This window comes from Corvus brachyrhynchos, unplaced genomic scaffold, assembly GCF_000691975.1.
Source record: "Corvus brachyrhynchos isolate BGI_N302 unplaced genomic scaffold, ASM69197v1 scaffold293, whole genome shotgun sequence".
Taxonomy (NCBI): Eukaryota; Metazoa; Chordata; class Aves; order Passeriformes; family Corvidae; genus Corvus; species Corvus brachyrhynchos.
In genome coordinates this window covers 1101390-1114063 of record NW_008237410.1, presented here as the reverse complement: position 1 = coordinate 1114063, position 12674 = coordinate 1101390, and the positions used below count along the sequence as shown (strand labels likewise).

The 12674-nt window shown below is 36.8% G+C and overlaps 1 long non-coding RNA gene across 1 annotated transcript; it reads right to left on the bottom strand.

The window, feature by feature from the left end:
* Positions 1-351: 351 nt before the first annotated feature.
* On the bottom strand, positions 352-12261 carry LOC108445910. The gene is made up of 3 exons (XR_001860941.1): positions 11281-12261; positions 8363-8457; positions 352-7080 (listed from the first exon to the last, which is right to left on the bottom strand). It is a non-coding gene; the product is annotated as an uncharacterized LOC108445910 (long non-coding RNA).
* Between the last annotated feature and the right edge of the window lie 413 nt (positions 12262-12674).

Sequence of the window (12674 nt, the reverse complement as noted above, 5' to 3'; positions counted from 1 at the left end):
TTTTCTTAACAAATATGATTCTTAGGTCGCATATGCGGGAGGTGCCAAACATGCCCTGGTGAAAAAGGAAGGGTACCAACAAGTCACACTGTGCCAGGCTGTCCATGCACCACCAAGCAAGTGAATACACTCATCAAAGAATCATAAAATCATAGAGTGGTTTTTGGGTTGGAAAGGAACCTTAAAACTCATCTAGTTCCAACCCCTGTGCAATGAGCAGGGATATTTTCAACTAGATCATGTTTCTCAGAGCTCTGTCCAAACTTAAGTTGAATGTTTCCAGGGATGGGGCATCTACCACCTCTCTGGGCAATCTGTGCCAGTGTTTCAACACTTTCACTGTAAAGAACTTCTTCCTTGTATCTAATCTGAATCTACCCTCTTTTAGTTATAACCATTGCCCCTTGTCCTATTGCGACATACCATACTAAAAAGTTTATCCCCATCTTTCATATAGGCCTCCTTAAAGTACTGAATAGCTGTGGTGAGACCATCTCTTCTTCCGGCTGAAAAAGCACAACTCTCTCAGCCTTTCCCCATAGGAGATGTGTTCCAGCCCTCTACTCATTTTTGTGGCTCTCCTGTGTAAGACTCGCTTGCACAGCTCTGTGTTCTCCCTGTGCTGGGAACCCTAGAGCTGCTACAGTACTCCAGGTGGGATCTCACGAGAACAGAGGGGTAGAATCACCTCCCTTGACCCGGTGGCCACTCTTCTGATGCAGCACAGGATATGGTTGGTTTTCTGGGATTGCCCAGACATTTCCAGCTTCTCACCCACCAGCAGCCCTAAGTCTTTCTTGGCAAGGCTGCTTTCAATCCCTTCATATCTGAGTTTATATAGTACCAGGGTTTGCCCTGACTCAGGTACAGGACCTTGCCCTTGGCCTTGTTGAACCTCTTGAGGCTCTTGTGGGCTGGCTTCTCAAGCTTGTCCATCTATGTCACTGATAAAAAACATTAAACTGTACTGTCCCAGTACGGACCCCTGGGGGACACCACCTGTCACTGATGTACATCAGGACATTGAACCCTTGACCATTGCCCTCTGGTTGGTACCATGGTCCAACCAGTTCCTCATTCACCAAACAGTCCACCCATCAAATCCATCTCTCTTCAATTAAGAGAGAAGGATGTTATAGGGGACTGTGTCAAAGGTCTTACGGAAGTCCAGATAGATGACATCCGTGGCTCTTCCCTTGTCCACTGATGTAGTCAATGCCATCACAGAAGGCCACTATGTTTGTCAGGCAGGACTTGCCCGTGGTGAAGCCATGCTGACTGTTCTGACTCACCTCTCTGTCCTCCATGTGCCTTAGCATAGCTTCCATGAAGATCTGTTCCATTATATTCCCAGGTAGTAGGGCTGAAAAGACAGTAGTTCTCAAGATCTTCCTTTATACCCTTTAGAAAAATGAGTGCAATGTTTCCATTTTTCCAGTCACCTAGGACTTCACCTGACTGTCTTGATTTTTCAAATGTCATGGAGAGTGGCTTGGCAACTACATCAGCCAGTTCCCTCATGACTTTGGGATTGATTTCAACATCCCATAGACTACAGTATGTTCAGGTTCCTCAAGCGGTCACAAACCTGATCTCTTACCATGAGAGGAATTTTTCTCCCCTAGTCCCCATCTTGCAGTTTGGATGCTTCTGCAACTTGCACTATGCATATGGAGCTTAATGTGGAACATAACAAGAGAGAACACCACCTGTCTAATAAAGCCTTTAGAATGGAAATCAGCTAAACTACTGCTGTGGTGCATAAATATGCTTATTTGCACAGGTACATATCTGCATTTTACATTTGTAACAAAACTTTAATGTGTTGCTTGTGTAGGCACGTTTCCAGCAGCTCAGTAGATCAAAAAGAAAAATAGTTTAGAATAGCAGCAAAACAGTTGAAATCAAAATCATGATTTTTTTCGTGTCCCTTTGTTATTAAGAACTCTGTTTGAGAAACTGTGAGAGAACTGTATCCCTCACTGGCTCATAGGAATTATTCTTTGTGACTATCACCAATGTGGACAGTAAAATTAAAAGGTATGGTAAATTACAGGCAGAATAGCCGCCATTAATATAGACAAATAAGCTTTGAATTGGGTTTTAAGCAGTATTCGATGAAAAAAGTTCAACCACAATAATAAAAAGAACAATAACCTTTCCAGTAACCATAATTTTGTGGTTTTTTACTTCTGTTTTGATAGAAGAGTTAGCACTTTTTTACTCATTGTTTCAGAAGAAATCATGGATCATGAATTTTAATGCTTCATCTCTGAGAAAAGAAAAAAAAAAGTCTGTGTCAAAGCTTCTGTTGCTCCTGTTTTCCACTAATGAGTCTCTCAGGCAAATTAGAAGCAAGCAAAAAATATTCTTAGCCACCAGAGGCAACCTACAATTTAACTTGAATGAAATATGCTGTAGCATTTTGACAAAAATCCTAATATCACAAATAGGTTTTGGACAAGAACCTTAAAAAATAAAAATAAAAATAAAAAATAATAAAAAAAAAAAATTAGTTATGTTAGAAGTTATCTTTGAACTGTCCCATTTTACCCATGTTTCAGGTCAGAAGTATTCAGGCTGCTGCTTATTGCTATGCCTTCACTGTGCTCAAACCAACAGTAGAGGGCACAGCTCCCTGCTGAAAGTCCCAAGCAGGAGGCAGTGCGACTGTGCCTCATTCCGATTAAAATGTTTTCAATGAGGAACGACGTTTTGATTAAAACAATAGTTTCAACAGTCAGTGACACCTCTGAAATGCTATTTATTCAACAGTCAATTCTGTACAAAAATCATGAGATGTAGTTATGCTTAATTCAACTTCCAGAATAAAGGTGCTGTCACGTATCACTGAAGAATCATGGAATGCTTTGTAAAGAACTTTAAAGATCATCCAATTCCCTGCCATAGGCATGGGCAGGGAACTTTTCACTAGACCAGGTTGCTCAGGGCCACATCCAGCCTGGCCTTGAACACTTCCAGAGATGGGGCATTCACAGCCTTTTTGGACAACCTGTTCCAGTGCCTCACCACCCTCACAGTAAAAAATTTTCTCCTAATATCTAATACAAACCTACCCTCTCTTAGTTTAAAGCCATTCCTCTTTGTCCTATCATCACACACCCTTGTAAAAAAGAGCTAAAATTTTTGGAACTCCAAAAATTGAATACATTTGGTTACCTTGGACAAACATCTGCTCCGTACATACAGCTCCACAGATATGGCTCATATTGATTCTCAAGCAATAGCAGTGATATATATACACACACGCACACACACACACAAACATATATATATATATATATATATATTTATATATACACCTGGCAAAGCTACATTCAAACTGATCAGCAGCTCCAGCTGAAGGGTGCAAATCCTGACAATGTATCATTCAAGTAACAATTTTCAGCAATCTCCTGACACACAAATATGATTTTCAGCTTCTGGTCCTAAACTCTGGGGTCTGTGGATTCTTTTAAACATGAAAGACAAACAAGAAGAGCAAGCCTGCTTGGTGAAAACCCATAATGTACAGAAAGTAAAACGTACCAACATAGCAGTATGTCTTTGTCTTTTGTATATTGTATCTATAAATCTGGGAGTCTGTTGCCACTATATATGCTATTTTCATAATAAGATACAGAGTTAAAAGGAAAAGACAAAAACAGAACTACCCCATCATTTTTATTACTGATCGTTTAATGTTGTATCAGTATAACTGCAAAACATAAAATTTGTTTTTATTATCATTCAGTGTCTACCTACAAATCCCTTCTGGTATCTAAACATATTAGTGCAATTAAATACATTCCCTGAATATGAAGTACAAAATGACAAATATAAAGTTTTGTTGGTATTTGCTAGAAAATATGGATTACATATTCCTACTAGCCAGTTACAAGAAATTATTATGACTACTTCATTATTTGGACACAAGTTTTTCCCTTGCTTCAGGGTTTGGCTGTTCTTTTAACTGGGACAGGGAGTTATAGGACAGACAATTCTATACTTTTTATATAGATTGGTGTACTATATTTCACAACTTAAAATAAATGCTCAGTTAGAATTAAAAGCCTAAAACTGTAGGCCATAGCAGATAAAATTCCCCAGTTAAGAAGTCACTTTTTCCCTCACACAGAGGAGCCAGGTTTGATCCTATCCACAATACCCAGCTGTGCACACACAAACTGAGCTGTGTCTCTGACATTAGCAAAGCCCAGTGCATGAAGCAGGTGTGAGGTAATACGAGACAACAGCTCTTGCATAACCATCAGGGACCTACTATCTCACACCTTTATGCCATAGGCCAATGTTTACTATGACTTATTTTATTTTTGAGGTGATCCTTATCTCTTGCACCCTCTGCAATACTTTGCACAAGGATGGCCAGAGCTTCCTCAGATCAAGCAATGCCTGCTGGTTTGGAAGCACTCTCCTATTTCACTCCAGAACTTTTATGACTTTGCAACTTCCCCCCACTGGTTTACTTATAATACCTGTATGGGAAGATTATCTAATACATTATTTCCTTATTTCATTTTGACCAGACCATTACAATAACAGTATCTCAATTCTTTGTTAACATGAAAATAAAAAGGTCACCATGAGAGCCAGTGAAATATTTGGTAAGAGTATTTGCATTTGTCTTTTTCACAAATCAATTCATTATTGAGATATGTCATATTTGGAACTCACAAAATGAAAAAATAATTTCAATGTTTCTATAATATAATATTTTTCAGAAGAGCTTTCTGGTTTTTTTCTGACTAGCGTCCTTAAAATAAGACTATGTTACATGCATTCCTATGCTATGTTCATTTTTCACTTCATAATCTCAAATAAGGTCAGTAGGTGTCCTGCTATGCATAAAGTTAAACACTTCTATAATGTTTTATATACATTTTAAACACATTAATAATGTAGGTTCAGAGCTTTAGACATTAAAACTTTGAACGCATTCATCCAGAAAGCCAGGGATTCACTTCTATTTATACTATGAAGGTTTTGCCAAGGATATCACATTTCATTAATCCCAGTTTCCTGGAAGGGTGCTAACACTTTCCCTGCAGAGTGGGGTAGCCTAAAATGTGTAGACAATAATCAGTGGTTGATGGAATACAGGGTTGTGTTTTAAGAAGTGTATTACCATCCATTATCCTCAGCCTTCCTATGCCCTGAGATGCTGGGACATTTTTTGTGGTTGCTGTCTCAGCAATTTAGTCCCATAGTTTTAATGCATTGGAAAAACATGACAACATCTGGACCACAAGTACAATGGAGGAATGCACAAGAGTCACAAAATTAATGATAAACTGCTTTAAATAGTATTATTTTAACTTAAATTTATAAATAATTTATTTCTATCCCTATTGCAATTTACAAAAAGCTCTTATTTTGGAAAAAATATTTCAGTGCTCTTTGAGTCCAGGTATTTCCTCCTAGCATGAAGATGTTGTAAAAAAAGCCTTGAAATGGGTTTTGTCACCTAGATAAGGGATCTGCAAGAAGTTGCCCAAATGGAAAGAGCTGTGCAACAAGCTGTAAGCTTTCAGCCACCCTTTCTAAGCTCCATTTCCTAGGACTTTGTTTAAAGTTAAAGCTAATTTCTTTGTCATCTGGAGAAAGGCTGATTGCACAGCCACACTATAACTTCAAGAATTAAAAAAAATGGGAAGTCTATTCAAAAAACCACTAGACTTTTCCTTTGAATCCTGGCTCACAGGCTTTGCGTGAGGTCAAGAGCTCCTTCATAACATTAACCTTACTCCCTGCATTCAAGCAGAAGGAAGGGCTTGGCAGGTTTTTATTTGAAGTTGTAAGAACTAGCAGGTTAGACTTTAATTAAGAAATACTAGTAATTAATTATTTTAACAACAGTGGTAGGATCACAGCTAAAAGCTGAAGTACACTTTGGAATGTAGAAACAGCAGTAATGGGCGGAATCATAAGCCACTTGTGTTGGGTTTCAAGAAGCAAACCAGTTGTTGTGTCAGTCACACACAGTCTGCTGCATTAAACCAGAGTCTAGAATTACTTTATAGCCAGGCTGATGAGACAGTGAAAAGGTCACAGTTCTGAAATCTTGGCTCCTCTTCCAAGAGATCATTTTACCAAATCTCTGCCATGCTCACCTTGTGCAGAAAGAACGTTTTTCATAGTCATAAAATTGACATTGATTGTCTGATCAAGCAAAAGAAACTATGGTAATATTTCCAAATTACATTCCCATTGCATCTGTATAACAGGGTAAGATTTATATTTCCTTTGGTGTTATTCCTATTCATTCTTTTCTTAGAAAATTCCAAATTACCTTGCCCCACTCTTCTGTATTCTTTGTCACTGAATTTCTTTATATGATATTGTCCCTATATCATGCTGCAATACACCATCTGTTTTGCACAAACCATAAACACATTTTCAAATCTCTCTGCATTAGTCCCATCTAACAAGTCACTTTCTTTTTCAGTGGTTCAGCTGATAGTTCTTGACTACAGGTCTTTGATATTATCTATATAAGTAATTCACAGTAACCAACACAGACTACAGATGTAGATGGTAGACAAGGAACTGACGGGTCTCTCTCTCTTTCACCTTGCTGTGAGTATGAACAACTGCAGATGATTTGGTGCTCTGGCTCATATAGGAGTGAAGGAACTTATGTCCTACATTATTCCGAAGGAACAATGATAATTGATATCAGATCTATTCAAAAGTCAAAATTTCTGTTCTGCAAGAAGCACATTCTGAAACAAAATGGCTGATATCATTTTAGTAATCTGACTGGGATCAGAGACTAAGCAGGTGAAGCTGTCTCTCAGCCAGAAGTTTGTGGTGGTAATTTCCCTTTGAACGCTTTCTATTCTGATAAAACATAATTTCTGAACAACCAAAAAAAATGAACAAAAAATTGCAATCCACCTATGTTAGAGATGTACCTAAAAGCTGTAATATCCCTCGTCATCACTGCAGTGAGTTTTACAGGTTAGAACACTACTTGCACAATGGTGTCTGAAATTCCTGACGTCAGCTGTGGACATCTGCAAAGGCAGATATCAGTAGTTTCCTATTACTGAGGATAGCCTGTAAGAAAAACAGGAAAATGTCAACAGGTTCCAGTTTTGCAACGCAGGATGACAAGGCAAGACTTACATAATGTATATTAAACCTTATTTTATATAGAATTAATTACTCTGTACACGCAGTTCAAATGTTTACAGATATAGATAACACCACAGCTATTTAACTATGCTGCAGTACTTGTCAAGCATAAGGTCCTAAAAATGCAACCCTGCTTATAAGTATGTATGAGACAGAGTTTAAGCGAAGCAAAATCCCATATGTGTTAGCAGAATTTAGCTTCAAAACAGTCAGGTATCAGTCCCCAAAAGATTGCCTTGAAGATTCCTAGCACTACAAAAATGGCCTGAGATCATTCCCAAAACATCTGAAGCTGGTAGGACTTAGTAGGTTTTGGACGTCCTTTCTTGTTGAGAGCATTGCTAGTTGTATTAATGTAGTATTTAATAATATATTGACCATTTTCATGAACAGTGATATGGTTTTCCACCACTAAAAGCTCCTGAGATTGACTATTTCTTAGAGATTGTCAAAATCAATGTTCTAAAATCCACATATAAATTTCTTAAATCAGTGACAAGGATTTTAAAAAAGGCTGAGCATCCATTGCTTTCTGTGTAGTCTTCATTTTTATACCATAATTATCCTCTGGGTTATTTAGTGCAACCTTGTAGTACCTTTAGTGTAGTACAACTTCAGTGTATCTTTGGACAACATTTGAGCAGTTAGAATGATTTATATTTTAATTTGGCATCCAACTCACATCTGTCTTAATATATGTACTGAATCAAAAAATAAACACTTTTTGATTGTGCGAACCATAGTTTCCTTATTACAACCCTTTCTCTTAGCACTGTTTTTCATGCCATTCTGAAGTCACATGGAATCAATAAAGGTTGGTTAGAAAATGTTAATGTCTTTATTGTTCAAGCAGGCATATAAAAGCCCATACGTAAGTTAGAAATTCAGAAGAAATTCAAATCAGAGATCTTTTCTTAACAGTTTTCATCGGTAGGGTTTTTTTTAAAGAAGACAGCACCTTGCAAGGACAAAAAAAGGGAAAGCTTGAGCTGCAGTTATCAAGGCAACAATGGTAAAAGCAATCTTTAACAGAAATACAGATTTTTTAATAATATATTTATTTCTTTTAATTATAAAAATAATCAGCTACAGGTATTATTAACATATCAAGTGTCTTTATTATGTATACAGTTCCATGGGAAAGTGACATCAATTTACTACTGGTACAGAATTAGAAGCAGAAAACTTCAATTTTTTGTTTTACCTGGGACCTGACCACTGGACAAAACAGATCAGTTTCTGGGTCTTCTCTGAGTGAATTGGAAACCTTCCAGATGCAAACAGATCATCAATGTTGGACTTCCATTCCACATGAAATTTAAGCGTAAGGATAAATAAAACCCATCAGGTTAGTAAAAAGGGGGCCTGAAGAAGGGGATGTGAGACATTTATTTTTTCATTCTCTTTTAAAAAAAACTATATATAAAGACTATTTGCTTTTCAGGAGTATTTATATAGATTATGATATGCTTGCTAATTCTGTTATACTAGTTGGCAACATCCTTTAAATGGCAGAGAAGATCCAAATTACATTCTTTAAAATTAGGACTTGTTGGCAAGTATTCTTGTGTTAATGGTAAAAGGTAACTTCCCAGTAGGAAACCTCCGGGATACTCACTGATTTGAGGAGGAGAATGTAGGAGGAGACTTTCCAAACACAGCTACTCAATTGTGCTTTTTTTTTTTTTTTTTAATCTTGAGTGGGAGATTTATACATATGCAAAAATTACACTATTACTCCCAATGAAAACACTCTGGACTTGGGGTTTTTTTCCCTCGGAGAGTCTTATTACCTTGATAGCAAAGGAGATTTCTTTCTGCTGATGTGTAATGTTGTAAATGCTGTAAGAACTTCAGGTACATATTTCTAAGCATCATGCACAATTAGAGGTGCCTATCACTACAATGGAAGTCAATACAATTTTATGTGATAGTAAGCAAGAAATTAATGATAATGACCAATAAGCAATGTCAATAACATCTGAGTACACCTGGGGCAGCTCGTACTCTAAATTCAGAAAACATCAAATACCCGTAACTGTTACTTCTGTGAAGAAATAGACCTTTAAAATACTGTCATACTCTCTGGAGTAGAAGATGTATTCACATATATTTCACTGGAATTTTGGAACTGTGTCAAAGAGAGACGTGCAGGTTTACTATGACTGATGCACTCATATACATACCTAGAATTAAAACCTTCAATGACTTTGGCTTAACTGCTTAAACTGTCAGGTTTTTTCTCTAGATACTTAAAAATAATCTCATATAAAAAGATGTGAATATGGAGAAAACTGCTTGCCCAGTATAAAATCTTTGAAATCTCTAACTTGGCTGTCAGAAAGACTTTACTGATTGATAAAGTTTTTACCACACTTCATGCATTTTCAGGGCTGACTGGAGGACCCCTCTCTGGAACATAAACGTTGCAGCAGTTTCATTTCCATTGAGGCCAAACTAATGAGCAAGGCACAGAGCACACAGTGGCTGGAACGAAATATGCCTCAGAGGCAGAGTCAATGAAAGAAAAGCCAAAGTCAAGTTTTTAAGGTCTGTTCACATGTATCATCCCTAGGAAAATTTTAAAAAAAAGCGTATGTAGATAGCATTGGGAGTTATTTTATTTTACAAAAACAATACCATCCCTGCATATGTAAAGTTGAATTTGCAAGACCAAATTGGGTTAAGTTGACAGTGCTTATTGAGCTAAATTTAGATAATCTAAATCCATATTTAAATAATGAAGTAGGGCTGTAAGGTACAGGTATAAAAGTAAATAACCTCTGGTAAATGTTTAAAAGGTCAGATGTACAAGTACATTGAGCTTGATACTACATCATGTGCTTTTTAGAGAGCCTGATCACCCGATGCCCCACTATAATTGTAGCTGGAGCTCCTCAAAGCTACAAGCATGCTGATCACTGCAAGGTGGTTGGGTTTGTTGGTTTTGTTCCTCCTGGCTTTTCAAGGACAGCAAAGAAGAAGGAAACCCAAAAGAAATTAAGGAAGCAAAGAGGGAAAAAAGTTACCTAGTAAGGGCCCCAGCAGCTGTCCAGTACATTAAAGGTCTCCAGATAATGAAGCATGGTCTGATTTACAAAAATTTAAAACCATCTCTAAAATAACAGATTTTATTTGTTTTCCAGTGCCTTAAAGTCCTGCTAATAGTCATCAGCATGCTACAAACTATTCATCTTCTATCCATGTAATGTTATCTTTGGCACCTTTTTAGATTTCATGAACATTCCAACATGAAAAACTATGGAGATGGATTATACATTTTTAATCCAGGCATTAGGAACACACAGCCAGAACAATCTTCCTCTTCTCTGTCAGTGATGTAGTTATCTCACTTGATACAGCCAGGATGAGAAAGGGGTGTCCCCTTAGAATTGCTTTTAGTTGTAAAATGCACTTCAGCTGTGTTTATGCAGCACATGATTAAGTGTTTAATAGTTTTCTTTGAATCAATAGTTTAAAATATGTTGAACCAGTAAGGATATTAAGTTGAAAATACAGCAATTCAGATTTAAAATTAAAAGGAATTAGAAAAAAAAGGGATTGAAATCAGAATTTTAAGATTAATACTTTACATTATTACATTATCACATTATCATTTCCATGTTCTGTTTCTATATTTTAGAATCTCCTCCTTGTATTTTAAGATGCTTTTATATTTTTGTTTGTGATGTTGCTGAAACATCATACAAGTAAGCCAGGACTAGTCTTTTGCTGTAGAGTTACTTAACTCCTACAGAATTGCTAAGCATATTCATAGGAGATATGGCATTTAAAGAAATTCTTATGATTTTCAAATTGGAAGTTTATATTCCACCGGAAAAAAAAAGCTCAAGATAAAACATGCAACACTAGACTAAACAAAAATTCCTTAAAACTCTATGACATTCATGGCCATACCATCAAAGTTTTGCAGTAAATGGGACTATTGTGGGTAAATATTGCACCACGTGTAACAAACTGGTTACACTCCTCAAAATGCTATTTAATATACTACATTTCTAAAGACATGGAAATAAAGGCATGCACTGGAAACTGTTAGCAGCAGAGTTAGAAAAATGTATGTCCTTTGCAAGCTGTGCTTGTGCACGTCTGTGTACTTACCCCTAAATGGCTTTCAGGAATCCGTGCAGTTCTGCCCACCCAAGGTAAAGCCTGAGCGAGTCCTGACAATGCCAGGGCAACTCAGCTGATCACCATAAATGTGCAAGCATTCACAAGAACGTTCTCAGTTTCATCGTCAGACCCTAAGAGTGCAGAGTGCCTTTACTATTTCTCACTGATTGTGCCATTTCTTTGTACTAGAACCAGCAGAATTGATCCTGTCCATTGGTTTTTAGCTTCATCTCATTCACTGGAAGGCAGACAGGATTTTGAATGCAGCTGAGGCTTTCAACAAGCAGGATAGCTTGGCAATTGTCACTGTTTGACAATTGCAGGTCGGTTACTGACGTGCTGAAAACACATATCTCTCTTCCCTTTCCTTATCAAAACTGCAATGATGAGGACTAGAAAAAATAGGCCTTGTGTAAAGTAGGTGGAGATGATTTCCTCTTATCCTGATACAGCAAATATTTCCGACTTTGCACATGCTTCTAGATGGATGTTTTACCCAAATGCCCATTTAAACCACAGACCCTTCAAGAAGAGCTGTGTTTTAAAATGTGTGCTAGTGAGCTTGTGTTGTTTCATTCACTTTTTGTAACAGGAAATGTTCACAGCTTTTGTGTTTGTTTTCCACTTCATTTACAACATGGACTTTCTCAGACAGACTGTTTGAGTTATGTGTGGCACTTCTGTCTTACCAATCAGAAAAGAAAATTCTAGATCAGAACTCCAAGAAACCTTGAATCCATGAATAACAGACTTTCAAACCCAACTGGGGCAGGAAAAATAATTCCTTATTACACAGAACTTTTTATATTAAGGAACCATTATAACACAGTATTATACATTATTAAATACTCCTAAAATGTAACTACTCATAGTGCACATTGAAAAAAAGATACCAGCAAAATGTTTTCAAAGAGAATTTCAAGGATAAGCACATATGATCAATGCAATCATATACTTCTGAACACATTATTTTTGCACCACTATTTGTATTACTCTGCAAAGCAGAAGGAAAAATTCCTGTTATTTTCTCAAAAGTTCTAAATTTTGTCTTGTTGATAATGGGTTTGCAAAGTTCAACTAATCAATACTTATAAAGCATATTCTTATTTTTGTTCTGTAAGAATAAAGCTATCATTATGTATTTAGGATTTTAAAGTGTGTTTTTATTTACAGGTTGGCTTATGCAATGAAAACCTGAATGGTATCTTGACAGTCTTGAATTCAGTAAAGACTAGGGTAAACATAATCACAGCCTGATTATGATAATACACAGAGCAGTTAAATTAAAATCTATGCTGTCTCTCATCTGCCTTTTTGAAGACTTGGAAGTAATGCAGGAGTTCATTTGAATGAGGTTGTTGAGATTTGAGAGCATGATCCTA